Raw genomic sequence first — 14,861 nt, forward strand, 5'->3', positions numbered from 1 at the left:
TTGCACCTCCTACCGGTGGTTGTTCAAGTCAAATCCTTGATTGGAAAAAAGGAAAGTTGTGATGGTCTGTGTGATGACCAAGCAGTCCATTTTAACAATGGGTACTGTGGCCGAGCTGTCCAGAGAACTGGATTTAAGGACCCAGTCTTTCGGGAGGTGTCGGTTCAAAGTTCACCGCTGCAACTTTTTCTCAACAGAAAACTGTAATGTAATTTCAAACAAGGCCACCAAGGACACCGGACAAATAAAGGGAATCCAGCCTTAACCCAAATTCCCACGTCTGTTATTGCAATTATCTGCCGTGTTTTTCTAATTCAATCTGCTTCAGACATAAAAGCAGAAACTAATTCTAAGTTTATACGATGGAAGAAAGAGCAACATCAGATAAATTAAGATTTTTAAAAAGAGAATAAAAAATGATGAAGGACGCAAGAGCAACATGAGATATATAAAGATTTTAAAGTAGAAAATGAAAAAGAAGACTAAAATACAAGGAAGTGCAGACGCTCTAGGTAACTGACGAGAAAGTGTGAATACTTTGCCAGAGCTGGGTAGTGTGGCCGAGCGGTCTAAGGCGCTGGATTAAGGCTCCAGTCTCTAAGGAGGCGTGGGTTCAAATCCCACCACTGCCATCTTTATTGAGTTTGTTTGCGCAAGCTATCACATGTTCTGCTTTATTTCAGGGTTTTTATTTTCATGTCGCCCATGCAAGGGAGAAAAGAAGCAATGTTGTGTGTCCCGGATGGGGTTCCAACTCAATAGTGTAGTCCATCGCCTTAACCAACCAGCCACCAAGTCCTGTGCCCCCGCGGTGGCAGTTGCACCTCCTACCGGTGGTTGTTCAAGTCAAATCCTTGATTGGAAAAAAGGAAAGTTGTGATGGTCTGTGTGATGACCAAGCAGTCCATTTTAACAATGGGTACTGTGGCCGAGCTGTCCAGAGAACTGGATTTAAGGACCCAGTCTTTCGGGAGGTGTCGGTTCAAAGTTCACCGCTGCAACTTTTTCTCAACAGAAAACTGTAATGTAATTTCAAACAAGGCCACCAAGGACACCGGACAAATAAAGGGAAATCAGCCTTAACCCAAATTCCCACGTCTGTTATTGCAATTATCTGCCGTGTTTTTCTAATTCAATCTGCTTCAGACATAAAAGCAGAAACTAATTCTAAGTTTATACGATGGAAGAAAGAGCAACATCAGATAAATTAAGATTTTTAAAAAGAGAATAAAAAATGATGAAGGACGCAAGAGCAACATGAGATATATAAAGATTTTAAAGTAGAAAATGAAAAAGAAGACTAAAATACAAGGAAGTGCAGACGCTCTAGGTAACTGACGAGAAAGTGTGAATACTTTGCCAGAGCTGGGTAGTGTGGCCGAGCGGTCTAAGGCGCTGGATTAAGGCTCCAGTCTCTAAGGAGGCGTGGGTTCAAATCCCACCACTGCCATCTTTATTGAGTTTGTTTGCGCAAGCTATCACATGTTCTGCTTTATTTCAGGGTTTTTATTTTCATGTCGCCCATGCAAGGGAGAAAAGAAGCAATGTTGTGTGTCCCGGATGGGGTTCCAACTCAATAGTGTAGTCCATCGCCTTAACCAACCAGCCACCAAGTCCTGTGCCCCCGCGGTGGCAGTTGCACCTCCTACCGGTGGTTGTTCACGTCAAATCCTTGATTGGAAAAAAGGAAAGTTGTGATGGTCTGTGTGATGACCAAGCAGTCCATTTTAACAATGGGTACTGTGGCCGAGCTGTCCAGAGAACTGGATTTAAGGACCCAGTCTTTCGGGAGGTGTCGGTTCAAAGTTCACCGCTGCAACTTTTTCTCAACAGAAAACTGTAATGTAATTTCAAACAAGGCCACCAAGGACACCGGACAAATAAAGGGAATCCAGCCTTAACCCAAATTCCCACGTCTGTTATTGCAATTATCTGCCGTGTTTTTCTAATTCAATCTGCTTCAGACATAAAAGCAGAAACTAATTCTAAGTTTATACGATGGAAGAAAGAGCAACATCAGATAAATTAAGATTTTTAAAAAGAGAATAAAAAATGATGAAGGACGCAAGAGCAACATGAGATATATAAAGATTTTAAAGTAGAAAATGAAAAAGAAGACTAAAATACAAGGAAGTGCAGACGCTCTAGGTAACTGACGAGAAAGTGTGAATACTTTGCCAGAGCTGGGTAATGTGGCCGAGCGGTCTAAGGCGCTGGATTAAGGCTCCAGTCTCTAAGGAGGCGTGGGTTCAAATCCCACCACTGCCATCTTTATTGAGTTTGTTTGCGCAAGCTATCACATGTTCTGCCTTTATTTCAGGGTTTTTATTTTCATGTCGCCCATGCAAGGGAGAAAAGAAGCAATGTTGTGTGTCCCGGATGGGGTTCCAACTCAATAGTGTAGTCCATCGCCTTAACCAACCAGCCACCAAGTCCTGTGCCCCCGCGATGGCAGTTGCACCTCCTACCGGTGGTTGTTCACGTCAAATCCTTGATTGGAAAAAAGGAAAGTTGTGATGGTCTGTGTGATGACCAAGCAGTCCATTTTAACAATGGGTACTGTGGCCGAGCTGTCCAGAGAACTGGATTTAAGGACCCAGTCTTTCGGGAGTTGTCGGTTCAAAGTTCAAAGCTTGCGCAAACAAACTCATAAGATGAGTTGGAACCCCATCCGGGACACACAACATTGCTTCTTTTCTCCCTTGCATGGGCGACATGAAAATAAAAACCCTGAAATAAAGCAGAACATGTGATAGCTTGCGCAAACAAACTCAATAAAGATGGCAGTGGTGGGATTTGAACCCACGCCTCCTTAGAGACTGGAGCCTTAATCCAGCGCCTTAGACCGCTCGGCCACACTACCCAGCTCTGTCAAAGTATTCACACTTTCTCGTCAGTTACCTAGAGCGTCTGCACTTCCTTGTATTTTAGTCTTCTTTTTCATTTTCTACTTTAAAATCTTTATATATCTCATGTTGCTCTTGCGTCCTTCATCTTTTTTTATTCTCTTTTTAAAAATCTTAATTTATCTGATGTTGCTCTTTCTTCCATCGTATAAACTTAGAATTAGTTTCTGCTTTTATGTCTGAAGCAGATTGAATTAGAAAAACACGGCAGATAATTGCAATAACAGACGTGGGAATTTGGGTAAGGCTGGATTCCCTTTATTTGTCCGGTGTCCTTGGTGGCCTTGTTTGAAATTACATTACAGTTTTCTGTTGAGAAAAAGTTGCAGCGGTGGACTTTGAACCGACACCTCCCGAAAGACTGGGTCCTTAAATCCAGTTCTCTGGACAGCTCGGCCACAGTACCCATTGTTAAAATGGACTGCTTGGTCATCACACAGACCATCACAACTTTCCTTTTTTCCAATCAAGGATTTGACGTGAACAACCACCGGTAGGAGGTGCAACTGCCACCGCGGGGGCACAGGACTTGGTGGCTGGTTGGTTAAGGCGATGGACTACACTATTGAGTTGGAACCCCATCCGGGACACACAACATTGCTTCTTTTCTCCCTTGCATGGGCGACATGAAAGTAAAAACCCTGAAATAAAGCAGAACATGTGATAGCTTGCGCAAACAAACTCAATAAAGATGGCAGTGGTGGGATTTGAACCCACGCCTCCTTAGAGACTGGAGCCTTAATCCAGCGCCTTAGACCGCTCGGCCACACTACCCAGCTCTGGCAAAGTATTCACACTTTCTCGTCAGTTACCTAGAGCGTCTGCACTTCCTTGTATTTTAGTCTTCTTTTTCATTTTCTACTTTAAAATCTTTATATATCTCATGTTGCTCTTGCGTCCTTCATCTTTTTTTATTCTCTTTTTAAAAATCTTAATTTATCTGATGTTGCTCTTTCTTCCATCGTATAAACTTAGAATTAGTTTCTGCTTTTATGTCTGAAGCAGATTGAATTAGAAAAACACGGCAGATAATTGCAATAACAGACGTGGGAATTTGGGTAAGGCTGGATTCCCTTTATTTGTCCGGTGTCCTTGGTGGCCTTGTTTGAAATTACATTACAGTTTTCTGTTGAGAAAAAGTTGCAGCGGTGAACTTTGAACCGACACCTCCCGAAAGACTGGGTCCTTAAATCCAGTTCTCTGGACAGCTCGGCCACAGTACCCATTGTTAAAATGGACTGCTTGGTCATCACACAGACCATCACAACTTTCCTTTTTTCCAATCAAGGATTTGACGTGAACAACCACCGGTAGGAGGTGCAACTGCCACCGCGGGGGCACAGGACTTGGTGGCTGGTTGGTTAAGGCGATGGACTACACTATTGAGTTGGAACCCCATCCGGGACACACAACATTGCTTCTTTTCTCCCTTGCATGGGCGACATGAAAGTAAAAACCCTGAAATAAAGCAGAACATGTGATAGCTTGCGCAAACAAACTCAATAAAGATGGCAGTGGTGGGATTTGAACCCACGCCTCCTTAGAGACTGGAGCCTTAATCCAGCGCCTTAGACCGCTCGGCCACACTACCCAGCTCTGGCAAAGTATTCACACTTTCTCGTCAGTTACCTAGAGCGTCTGCACTTCCTTGTATTTTAGTCTTCTTTTTCATTTTCTTCTTTAAAATCTTTATGTATCTCATGTTGCTCTTGCGTCCTTCATCTTTTTTTGATTCTCTTTTTAAAAATCTTAATTTATCTGATGTTGCTCTTTCTTCCATCGTATAAACTTAGAATTAGTTTCTGCTTTTATGTCTGAAGCAGATTGAATTAGAAAAACACGGCAGATAATTGCAATAACAGACGTGGGAATTTGGGTAAAGGCTGGATTCCCTTTATTTGTCCGGTGTCCTTGGTGGCCTTGTTTGAAATTACATTACAGTTTTCTGTTGAGAAAAAGTTGCAGCGGTGGACTTTGAACCGACACCTCCCGAAAGACTGGGTCCTTAAATCCAGTTCTCTGGACAGCTCGGCCACAGTACCCATTGTTAAAATGGACTGCTTGGTCATCACACAGACCATCACAACTTTCCTTTTTTCCAATCAAGGATTTGACGTGAACAACCACCGGTAGGAGGTGCAACTGCCACCGCGGGGGCACAGGACTTGGTGGCTGGTTGGTTAAGGCGATGGACTACACTATTGAGTTGGAACCCCATCCGGGACACACAACATTGCTTCTTTTCTCCCTTGCATGGGCGACATGAAAGTAAAAACCCTGAAATAAAGCAGAACATGTGATAGCTTGCACAAACAAACTCAATAAAGATGGCAGTGGTGGGATTTGAACCCACGCCTCCTTAGAGACTGGAGCCTTAATCCAGCGCCTTAGACCGCTCGGCCACACTACCCAGCTCTGGCAAAGTATTCACACTTTCTCGTCAGTTACCTAGAGCGTCTGCACTTCCTTGTATTTTAGTCTTCTTTTTCATTTTCTACTTTAAAATCTTTATATATCTCATGTTGCTCTTGCGTCCTTCATCTTTTTTTATTCTCTTTTTAAAAATCTTAATTTATCTGATGTTGCTCTTTCTTCCATCGTATAAACTTAGAATTAGTTTCTGCTTTTATGTCTGAAGCAGATTGAATTAGAAAAACACGGCAGATAATTGCAATAACAGACGTGGGAATTTGGGTAAGGCTGGATTCCCTTTATTTGTCCGGTGTCCTTGGTGGCCTTGTTTGAAATTACATTACAGTTTTCTGTTGAGAAAAAGTTGCAGCGGTGAACTTTGAACCGACACCTCCCGAAAGACTGGGTCCTTAAATCCAGTTCTCTGGACAGCTCGGCCACAGTACCCATTGTTAAAATGGACTGCTTGGTCATCACACAGACCATCACAACTTTCCTTTTTTCCAATCAAGGATTTGACATGAACAACCACCGGTAGGAGGTGCAACTGCCACCGTGGGGCACAGGACTTGGTGGCTGGTTGGTTAAGGCGATGGACTACACTATTGAGTTGGAACCCCATCCGTGACACACAACATTGCTTCTTTTCTCCCTTGCATGGGCGACATGAAAGTAAAAACCCTGAAATAAAGCAGAACATGTGATAGCTTGCGCAAACAAACTCAATAAAGATGGCAGTGGTGGGATTTGAACCCACGCCTCCTTAGAGACTGGAGCCTTAATCCAGCGCCTTAGACCGCTCGGCCACACTACCCAGCTCTGGCAAAGTATTCACACTTTCTCGTCAGTTACCTAGAGCGTCTGCACTTCCTTGTATTTTAGTCTTCTTTTTCATTTTCTACTTTAAAATCTTTATATATCTCATGTTGCTCTTGCGTCCTTCATCTTTTTTTGATTCTCTTTTTAAAAATCTTAATTTATCTGATGTTGCTCTTTCTTCCATCGTATAAACTTAGAATTAGTTTCTGCTTTTATGTCTGAAGCAGATTGAATTAGAAAAACACGGCAGATAATTGCAATAACAGACGTGGGAATTTGGGTTAAGGCTGGATTCCCTTTATTTGTCCGGTGTCCTTGGTGGCCTTGTTTGAAATTACATTACAGTTTTCTGTTGAGAAAAAGTTGCAGCGGTGAACTTTGAACCGACACCTCCCGAAAGACTGGGTCCTTAAATCCAGTTCTCTGGACAGCTCGGCCACAGTACCCATTGTTAAAATGGACTGCTTGGTCATCACACAGACCATCACAACTTTCCTTTTTTCCAATCAAGGATTTGACGTGAACAACCACCGGTAGGAGGTGCAACTGCCACCGCGGGGGCACAGGACTTGGTGGCTGGTTGGTTAAGGCGATGGACTACACTATTGAGTTGGAACCCCATCCGGGACACACAACATTGCTTCTTTTCTCCCTTGCATGGGCGACATGAAAGTAAAAACCCTGAAATAAAGCAGAACATGTGATAGCTTGCGCAAACAAACTCAATAAAGATGGCAGTGGTGGGATTTGAACCCACGCCTCCTTAGAGACTGGAGCCTTAATCCAGCGCCTTAGACCGCTCGGCCACACTACCCAGCTCTGGCAAAGTATTCACACTTTCTCGTCAGTTACCTAGAGCGTCTGCACTTCCTTGTATTTTAGTCTTCTTTTTCATTTTCTTCTTTAAAATCTTTATGTATCTCATGTTGCTCTTGCGTCCTTCATCTTTTTTTGATTCTCTTTTTAAAAATCTTAATTTATCTGATGTTGCTCTTTCTTCCATCGTATAAACTTAGAATTAGTTTCTGCTTTTATGTCTGAAGCAGATTGAATTAGAAAAACACGGCAGATAATTGCAATAACAGACGTGGAATTTGGGTAAAGGCTGGATTCCCTTTATTTGTCCGGTGTCCTTGGTGGCCTTGTTTGAAATTACATTACAGTTTTCTGTTGAGAAAAAGTTGCAGCGGTGGACTTTGAACCGACACCTCCCGAAAGACTGGGTCCTTAAATCCAGTTCTCTGGACAGCTCGGCCACAGTACCCATTGTTAAAATGGACTGCTTGGTCATCACACAGACCATCACAACTTTCCTTTTTTCCAATCAAGGATTTGACGTGAACAACCACCGGTAGGAGGTGCAACTGCCACCGCGGGGGCACAGGACTTGGTGGCTGGTTGGTTAAGGCGATGGACTACACTATTGAGTTGGAACCCCATCCGGGACACACAACATTGCTTCTTTTCTCCCTTGCATGGGCGACATGAAAGTAAAATCCCTGAAATAAAGCAGAACATGTGATAGCTTGCACAAACAAACTCAATAAAGATGGCAGTGGTGGGATTTGAACCCACGCCTCCTTAGAGACTGGAGCCTTAATCCAGCGCCTTAGACCGCTCGGCCACACTACCCAGCTCTGGCAAAGTATTCACACTTTCTCGTCAGTTACCTAGAGCGTCTGCACTTCCTTGTATTTAGTCTTCTTTTTCATTTTCTACTTTAAAATCTTTATGTATCTCATGTTGCTCTTGCGTCCTTCATCTTTTTTGATTCTCTTTTTAAAAATCTTAATTTATCTGATGTTGCTCTTTCTTCCATCGTATAAACTTAGAATTAGTTTCTGCTTTTATGTCTGAAGCAGATTGAATTAGAAAAACACGGCAGATAATTGCAATAACAGACGTGGGAATTTGGGTTAAGGCTGGATTCCCTTTATTTGTCCGGTGTCCTTGGTGGCCTTGTTTGAAATTACATTACAGTTTTCTGTTGAGAAAAAGTTGCAGCGGTGAACTTTGAACCGACACCTCCCGAAAGACTGGGTCCTTAAATCCAGTTCTCTGGACAGCTCGGCCACAGTACCCATTGTTAAAATGGACTGCTTGGACATCACACAGACCATCACAACTTTCCTTTTTTCCAATCAAGGATTTGACGTGAACAACCACCGGTAGGAGGTGCAACTGCCACGGCGGGGGCACAGGACTTGGTGGCTGGTTGGTTAAGGCGATGGACTACACTATTGAGTCGGAACCCCATCCGGGACACACAACATTGCTTCTTTTCTCCCTTGCATGGGGGACATGAAAGTAAAATCCCTGAAATAAAGGAGAACATGTGATAGCTTGCACAAACAAACTCAATAAAGATGGCAGTGGTGGGATTTGAACCCACGCCTCCTTAGAGACTGGAGCCTTAATCCAGCGCCTTAGACCGCTCGGCCACACTACCCAGCTCTGGCAAATTATTCACACTTCCTCGTCAGTTACCTAGAGCGTCTGCACTTCCTTGTATTTTAGTCTTCTTTTTCATTTTCTTCTTTAAAATCTTTATGTATCTCATGTTGCTCTTGCGTCCTTCATCTTTTTTTGATTCTCTTTTTAAAAATCTTAATTTATCTGATGTTGCTCTTTCTTCCATCGTATAAACTTAGAATTAGTTTCTGCTTTTATGTCTGAAGCAGATTGAATTAGAAAAACACGGCAGATAATTGCAATAACAGACGTGGGAATTTGGGTAAAGGCTGGATTCCCTTTATTTGTCCGGTGTCCTTGGTGGCCTTGTTTGAAATTACATTACAGTTTTCTGTTGAGAAAAAGTTGCAGCGGTGGACTTTGAACCGACACCTCCCGAAAGACTGGGTCCTTAAATCCAGTTCTCTGGACAGCTCGGCCACAGTACCCATTGTTAAAATGGACTGCTTGGTCATCACACAGACCATCACAACTTTCCTTTTTTCCAATCAAGGATTTGACATGAAGAACCACCGGTAGGAGGTGCAACTGCCACCGTGAGAGCACAGGACTTGGTGGCTGGTTGGTTAAGGCAATGGACTACACTATTGAGTTGGAACCCCATCCGGGACACACAACATTGCTTCTTTTCTCCCTTGCATGGGGGACATGAAAGTAAAATCCCTGAAATAAAGCAGAACATGTGATAGCTTGCACAAACAAACTCAATAAAGATGGCAGTGGTGGGATTTGAACCCACGCCTCCTTAGAGACTGGAGCCTTAATCCAGCGCCTTAGACCGCTCGGCCACACTACCCAGCTCTGGCAAATTATTCACACTTTCCTCGTCAGTTACCTAGAGCGTCTGCACTTCCTTGTATTTTAGTCTTCTTTTTCATTTTCTTCTTGAAAATCTTTATGTATCTCATGTTGCTCTTGCGTCCTTCATCTTTTTTTGATTCTCTTTTTAAAAATCTTAATTTATCTGATGTTGCTCCTTCTTCCATCGTATAAACTTAGAATTAGTTTCTGCTTTTATGTCTGAAGCAGATTGAATTAGAAAAACACGGCAGATAATTGCAATAACAGACGTTTGAATTTGGGTAAAGGCTGGATTCCCTTTATTTGTCCGGTGTCCTTGGTGGCCTTGTTTGAAATTAAATTACATTTTTCTGTTGACAAAGAGTTGCAGCGGTGGACTTTGAAGCGACACCTCCCGAAAGACTGGGTCCTTAAATCCAGTTCTCTGGACAGCTCGGCCACAGTACCCATTGTTAAAATGGACTGCTTGGACATCACACAGACCATCACAACTTTCCTTTTTTCCAATCAAGGATTTGACGTGAACAACCACCGGTAGGAGGTGCAACTGCCACCGCGGGGGCACAGGACTTGGTGGCTGGTTGGTTAAGGCGATGGACTACACTATTGAGTCGGAACCCCATCCGGGACACACAACATTGCTTCTTTTCTCCCTTGCATGGGGGACATGAAAGTAAAATCCCTGAAATAAAGGAGAACATGTGATAGCTTGCACAAACAAACTCAATAAAGATGGCAGTGGTGGGATTTGAACCCACGCCTCCTTAGAGACTGGAGCCTTAATCCAGCGCCTTAGACCGCTCGGCCACACTACCCAGCTCTGGCAAAGTATTCACACTTTCTCGTCAGTTACCTAGAGCGTCTGCACTTCCTTGTATTTTAGTCTTCTTTTTCATTTTCTACTTTAAAATCTTTATATATCTCATGTTGCTCTTGCGTCCTTCATCTTTTTTTATTCTCTTTTTAAAAATCTTAATTTATCTGATGTTGCTCTTTCTTCCATCGTATAAACTTAGAATTAGTTTCTGGTTTTATGTCTGAAGCAGATTGAATTAGAAAAACAAGGCAGATAATTGCAATAACAGACGTGGGAATTTGGGTTAAGGCTGGATTCCCTTTATTTGTCCGGTGTCCTTGGTGGCCTTGTTTGAAATTACATTACAGTTTTCTGTTGAGAAAAAGTTGCAGCGGTGAACTTTGAAGCGACACCTCCCGAAAGACTGGATCCTTAAATCCAGTTCTCTGGACAGCTCGGCCACAGTACCCATTGTTAAAATGGACTGCTTGGTCATCACACAGACCATCACAACTTTCCTTTTTTCCAATCAAGGATTTGACATGAAGAACCACCGGTAGGAGGTGCAACTGCCACCGTGAGAGCACTTGACTTGGTGGCTGGTTGGTTAAGGCAATGGACTACACTATTGAGTTGGAACCCCATCCGTGACACACAACATTGCTTCTTTTCTCCCTTGCATGGGGGACATGAAAGTAAAATCCCTGAAATAAAGCAGAACATGTGATAGCTTGCGGAAACAAACTCAATAAAGATGGCAGTGGTGGGATTTGAACCCACGCCTCCTTAGAGACTGGAGCCTAAATCCAGCGCCTTAGACCACTCGGCCACACTACCCAGCTCCGGAAAGATTTTCACATTTTCTCGTCAGTTACCTAGAGCGTCTGCAGTCCCTTGTATTTTAGTCTTCTTTTTCATTTTCTTCTTTAAAATCTTTATGTATCTCATGTTGCTCTTGCGTCCTTCATCATTTTTTGATTCTCTTTTTAAAAATCTTACAAAACATTACAGTTTTCTGTTGAGAAAAAGTTGCAGCGGTGAACTTTGAACCGACACCTCCCGAAAGACTGGGTCCTTAAATCCAGTTCTCTGGACAGCTCGACCACAGTACCCACTGTTAAAATGGACTGCTTGGTCGTCTGTTTTTCAAATGATCTGCTGTGTTTTTCAAATTCAATCTGCTTCAGACATACAGGCAGAAACAAATTTTCTGTGTACACAATGGAAGAAAGAGCAACATGAGTTAAATTAAGATTTTAAAGAAAAAATGAAAAAGAAGACTTAAATACAAGGGAGTGCAGACGCTCTAGGTAACTGACGAGAAAGTGTGAATAATATACCAGAGCTGGGTAGTGTGGTCGAGCGGTCTAAGGCGCTGGATTAAGGCTCCAGTCTCTAAGGAGGTGTGGGTTCAAATCCCACCACTGCCATCTTTATTGAGTTTGTTTGCGCAAGCTATCACATGTTCTGCTTTATTTCAGGGTTTTTACTTTCATGTCGCCCATGCAAGTGAGAAAAGAAGCAATGTTGTGTGTCCATCGCCTTAACCAACCAGCCACCAAGTCCTGTGCCCCCGCTGTGGCAGTTGCAAGGCCACCAAGGACACCGTACAAATAAAGGGAATCCATTCCCACGTCTGTTATTGAAATTTTCTGCCGTGTTTTTCAGATTCAATCTGCTTCAGACATAAAATCTGAAACTAATTTTCAGTGTACACAATGGAAGAAAGAGCAACATGAGCTAAATTAAGATTTTTTTAAAGATAATTTTAAAAAATTAAGGAAGCAAGAGCAACATGAGATACATAAAGAATTTAAAGAAAATGAAAAAGAAGACTAAAATACAACGAAGTGCAGACGCTCTAGGTAACTGACGAGAAAGTGTGAATATTGAATATGGCAGTTGCACCTCCTACCGGTGGTTGTTCATGTCAAAGCCTTGATTGGAAAAAAGGAAAGTTGGGATGGGCTGTGCGACGACCTAGCAGTCCATTTTAACAGTGGGTACTTTGAAAATGAAAAAGAAGACTAAGATACGAGGGAGTGCAGACGCTCTAGGTACTGAGGAGAAAGTGTGATTGCATTCCCAGAGCTGGGTAGTGTGGCCGAGTGGTCTTATGCACTGGATTAAGGCTCCAGTCTCGACAGAGGTGTGGGTTCAAATCCCATAAGTTCCATCTTTATTGAGGTTGTTTGTGTGAACTTTCACACATTCTGCATTTTTTCAGGGTCTTTACGTTAATGTCGGGCCATGCAAGCGAGAAAAGTACAAATGCTGTGTGGCACGGATGAGGTTCCAACTCACGTGTGCAGTCCATCGCCTTAAGCAAACCAGACAGCACCATTTTCTTGTTTCTTAAATTTTACGGACAGCTAGGGGCACACGCCAACACTCATATAATTTACAAAATAATGTGTTTAGTGAGTCCGCCAGATCAGAGGAATTAGCGACGACCAGGGATGTTCTCTTGGTAAGTGTGTAAATTGGACCATTTTCCTGCTAAGCATTCAAAATGTAAAGAGTACTTTTGGGTGTCAGGGAAAATGTACGGAGTAAAAAGTACATTACTTTCTTTAGGAATGTGGTGAAGTAAATGTAAAAGTTGTCCAAAATATAAACAGACAAGTAAAGTTCAAATACCCCCCAAAAACTCCATAAGTAGTACTATGTACTAATAGTAGTACTAATATACTTTAATGTATATTTACTTAGAGTACTTTACACCACTGATGTTAAATGAAATGTCCTAAGAATTAGTAATGATTACTAGTAATAATAATTAGTACTAATAATAATAGTAATAATAGTAATTTCACTTGAATGCATTAAATGGCATGCAGACATAAAACATTAAGGGCCCGTTTCCAGGACACAGATACTAGTCCAGACTAAAAAGCCTGTTCTATATAGAATTTCCATTAAGTTTGTTCAGGTCCAGGACAAGGCCTAATCAGTGTCCAGGACAAGGCTTAATCAGTGTCCAGGACAAGGCTTAATCAGTGTCCAGGACAAGGCTTAATCAGTGTCCAGGACAAGGCTTAATCAGTGTCCAGGACAAGGCTTAATCAGTGTCCAGGACAAGGCTTAATTAGTGTCCAGGACAAGGCTTAATCAGTGTCCAGGACAAGGCCTAATCAGTGTCCAGGACATGGCCTAATCAGTGTCCAGGACAAGGCCTAATCAGTGTCCAGGACAAGGCTTAATCAGTGTCCAGGACAAGGCTTAATCAGTGTCCAGGACAAGGCTTAATCAGTGTCCAGGACAAGGCATAATCAGTGTCCAGGACAAGGCTTAATCAGTGTCCAGGACAAGGCTTAATCAGTGTCCGGGACAAGGCCTAATCAGTGTCCAGGACTAGGCTTAATCAGTGTCCAGGACAAGGCCTAATCAGTGTCCAGTAAAAAAATGCATTTGACTGCTTGGCATATTGTTTACCCAGTGTCGTGTCTTTGGCTATGCCGGATTAAGTGATATGACATGCTATTCTATAAAATAATTTATCCGTAATTAATATTACCTGATTGAGCTAATCATGTAAATGTAATTAACTAGAGAGTCAGGGCACCACAAAATAATATTTATAGAGCTGTTATCTTCCGAATAAACTCTTAAAGGCCTAGCAATATTTTACATCAATAGCAGTCAATATTAATCCTCACCTTAATTAAGTCTCATCTGAAAGTTGTAAATTCTTGGTTATCTTCACAAACCCTGGCGAACAAGTTGAATCAGCAATACAAAATTGTGTTTAATTATTTATTTACTAAATACCTAACTAATCACACAGAATTACACGTACACATAATTAATCATACCTTGATTACAAATTACGTCCCTAGCGGGCGGAACAGATATGACAGCTGGTTACACAAAAGAAAAGGGGCTGGGTTTGAGTGGAGAAGCTGTGCTATCGCAAATACAGTATTTTATGCATTCTAAATTACCGCCCATTTGGAAAAGGAAAATGCAATAAATATTTACTCTGAGCTGCGCTTCGGTAGGTTGGTGGTACATGGAAGGCCGTGTTGCCAAACCGAGTACTTTGAAGAATGTCTCTGGTGGTCAATTGGTTACGTTGTAGTAACGTCGTTGTGTGATAGATGGGATACTCTGTCTGTTCCTTCCTAACCCTCGTTTGCAGCTGCTGTTGCTAACTCAACGGCTAGTATGCATCACTTCTGTAGTGAATAAGAGTTCAAAGTTCATACCATTCGCAACCAAAGCTCACGCTGATGTTGGCTTCGTTCTGTGGCTTCGTTATCTGAACCATTCTGTCATCGGACCGTCGTCCTCACATCCTCGGAACAGGAGGTTACATTTAGTCATCAAGGCTTTATACAGGAAGGGAGAGGAGGGCGTGTTTGAAATGTTTTATACACATTTCCCTTCACAGGGGTGCCGGGCCGCTGGTTGAGCAGAGCCCTAAACTTATGAACGTTATGAAGGCTTTATATAGGAAGGGAGAGGAGGGCGTGTTTCATAGTTTATAACCAATGTCACTTCACATGGGCGGGCCGCTGGTTGAGCAGAGCCCTTATGAACCTTATGAAGGCTTTATATAGGAAGGGAGAGGAGGGCGTGTTTCATAGTTTATAACCAATGTCACTTCACATGGGCGGGGCCACTGATTGAGCAGAGCCCTAACCTTATGAAAA

The 14,861-nt window shown here is 42.6% G+C and overlaps 15 non-coding genes across 15 annotated transcripts; 4 read left to right on the plus strand and 11 right to left on the minus strand.

Annotated features, from left to right (window-relative positions):
* The first annotated feature begins 550 nt into the window (after nucleotides 1–550).
* trnal-aag (transfer RNA leucine (anticodon AAG)) lies at nucleotides 551–632 on the plus strand. The gene has a single exon. It is a non-coding gene; the product is annotated as a tRNA-Leu (tRNA).
* Nucleotides 633–1,368: 736 nt separating this feature from the next.
* trnal-aag (transfer RNA leucine (anticodon AAG)) lies at nucleotides 1,369–1,450 on the plus strand. Its single transcript has one exon. It is a non-coding gene; the product is annotated as a tRNA-Leu (tRNA).
* Nucleotides 1,451–2,186: 736 nt separating this feature from the next.
* trnal-aag (transfer RNA leucine (anticodon AAG)) lies at nucleotides 2,187–2,268 on the plus strand. Its single transcript has one exon. It is a non-coding gene; the product is annotated as a tRNA-Leu (tRNA).
* A 513-nt stretch (nucleotides 2,269–2,781) lies between these two features.
* On the minus strand, nucleotides 2,782–2,863 carry trnal-aag (transfer RNA leucine (anticodon AAG)). The gene has a single exon. It is a non-coding gene; the product is annotated as a tRNA-Leu (tRNA).
* A 735-nt stretch (nucleotides 2,864–3,598) lies between these two features.
* On the minus strand, nucleotides 3,599–3,680 carry trnal-aag (transfer RNA leucine (anticodon AAG)). Its single transcript has one exon. It is a non-coding gene; the product is annotated as a tRNA-Leu (tRNA).
* A 735-nt stretch (nucleotides 3,681–4,415) lies between these two features.
* On the minus strand, nucleotides 4,416–4,497 carry trnal-aag (transfer RNA leucine (anticodon AAG)). The gene has a single exon. It is a non-coding gene; the product is annotated as a tRNA-Leu (tRNA).
* Nucleotides 4,498–5,234: 737 nt separating this feature from the next.
* On the minus strand, nucleotides 5,235–5,316 carry trnal-aag (transfer RNA leucine (anticodon AAG)). Its single transcript has one exon. It is a non-coding gene; the product is annotated as a tRNA-Leu (tRNA).
* Nucleotides 5,317–6,050: 734 nt separating this feature from the next.
* On the minus strand, nucleotides 6,051–6,132 carry trnal-aag (transfer RNA leucine (anticodon AAG)). Its single transcript has one exon. It is a non-coding gene; the product is annotated as a tRNA-Leu (tRNA).
* Nucleotides 6,133–6,869: 737 nt separating this feature from the next.
* Nucleotides 6,870–6,951, minus strand: trnal-aag (transfer RNA leucine (anticodon AAG)). The gene has a single exon. It is a non-coding gene; the product is annotated as a tRNA-Leu (tRNA).
* Nucleotides 6,952–7,687: 736 nt separating this feature from the next.
* trnal-aag (transfer RNA leucine (anticodon AAG)) lies at nucleotides 7,688–7,769 on the minus strand. Its single transcript has one exon. It is a non-coding gene; the product is annotated as a tRNA-Leu (tRNA).
* Nucleotides 7,770–8,504: 735 nt separating this feature from the next.
* trnal-aag (transfer RNA leucine (anticodon AAG)) lies at nucleotides 8,505–8,586 on the minus strand. Its single transcript has one exon. It is a non-coding gene; the product is annotated as a tRNA-Leu (tRNA).
* A 737-nt stretch (nucleotides 8,587–9,323) lies between these two features.
* On the minus strand, nucleotides 9,324–9,405 carry trnal-aag (transfer RNA leucine (anticodon AAG)). Its single transcript has one exon. It is a non-coding gene; the product is annotated as a tRNA-Leu (tRNA).
* Nucleotides 9,406–10,143: 738 nt separating this feature from the next.
* On the minus strand, nucleotides 10,144–10,225 carry trnal-aag (transfer RNA leucine (anticodon AAG)). Its single transcript has one exon. It is a non-coding gene; the product is annotated as a tRNA-Leu (tRNA).
* Nucleotides 10,226–10,961: 736 nt separating this feature from the next.
* trnal-uag (transfer RNA leucine (anticodon UAG)) lies at nucleotides 10,962–11,043 on the minus strand. The gene has a single exon. It is a non-coding gene; the product is annotated as a tRNA-Leu (tRNA).
* A 511-nt stretch (nucleotides 11,044–11,554) lies between these two features.
* Nucleotides 11,555–11,636, plus strand: trnal-aag (transfer RNA leucine (anticodon AAG)). The gene has a single exon. It is a non-coding gene; the product is annotated as a tRNA-Leu (tRNA).
* The last annotated feature ends 3,225 nt before the right edge of the window (nucleotides 11,637–14,861 follow it).

The sequence above is a fragment of the Oncorhynchus kisutch genome, unplaced genomic scaffold (genome assembly GCF_002021735.2).
Source record: "Oncorhynchus kisutch isolate 150728-3 unplaced genomic scaffold, Okis_V2 Okis01b-Okis20b_hom, whole genome shotgun sequence".
NCBI classification, from domain to species: domain Eukaryota; kingdom Metazoa; phylum Chordata; class Actinopteri; order Salmoniformes; family Salmonidae; genus Oncorhynchus; species Oncorhynchus kisutch.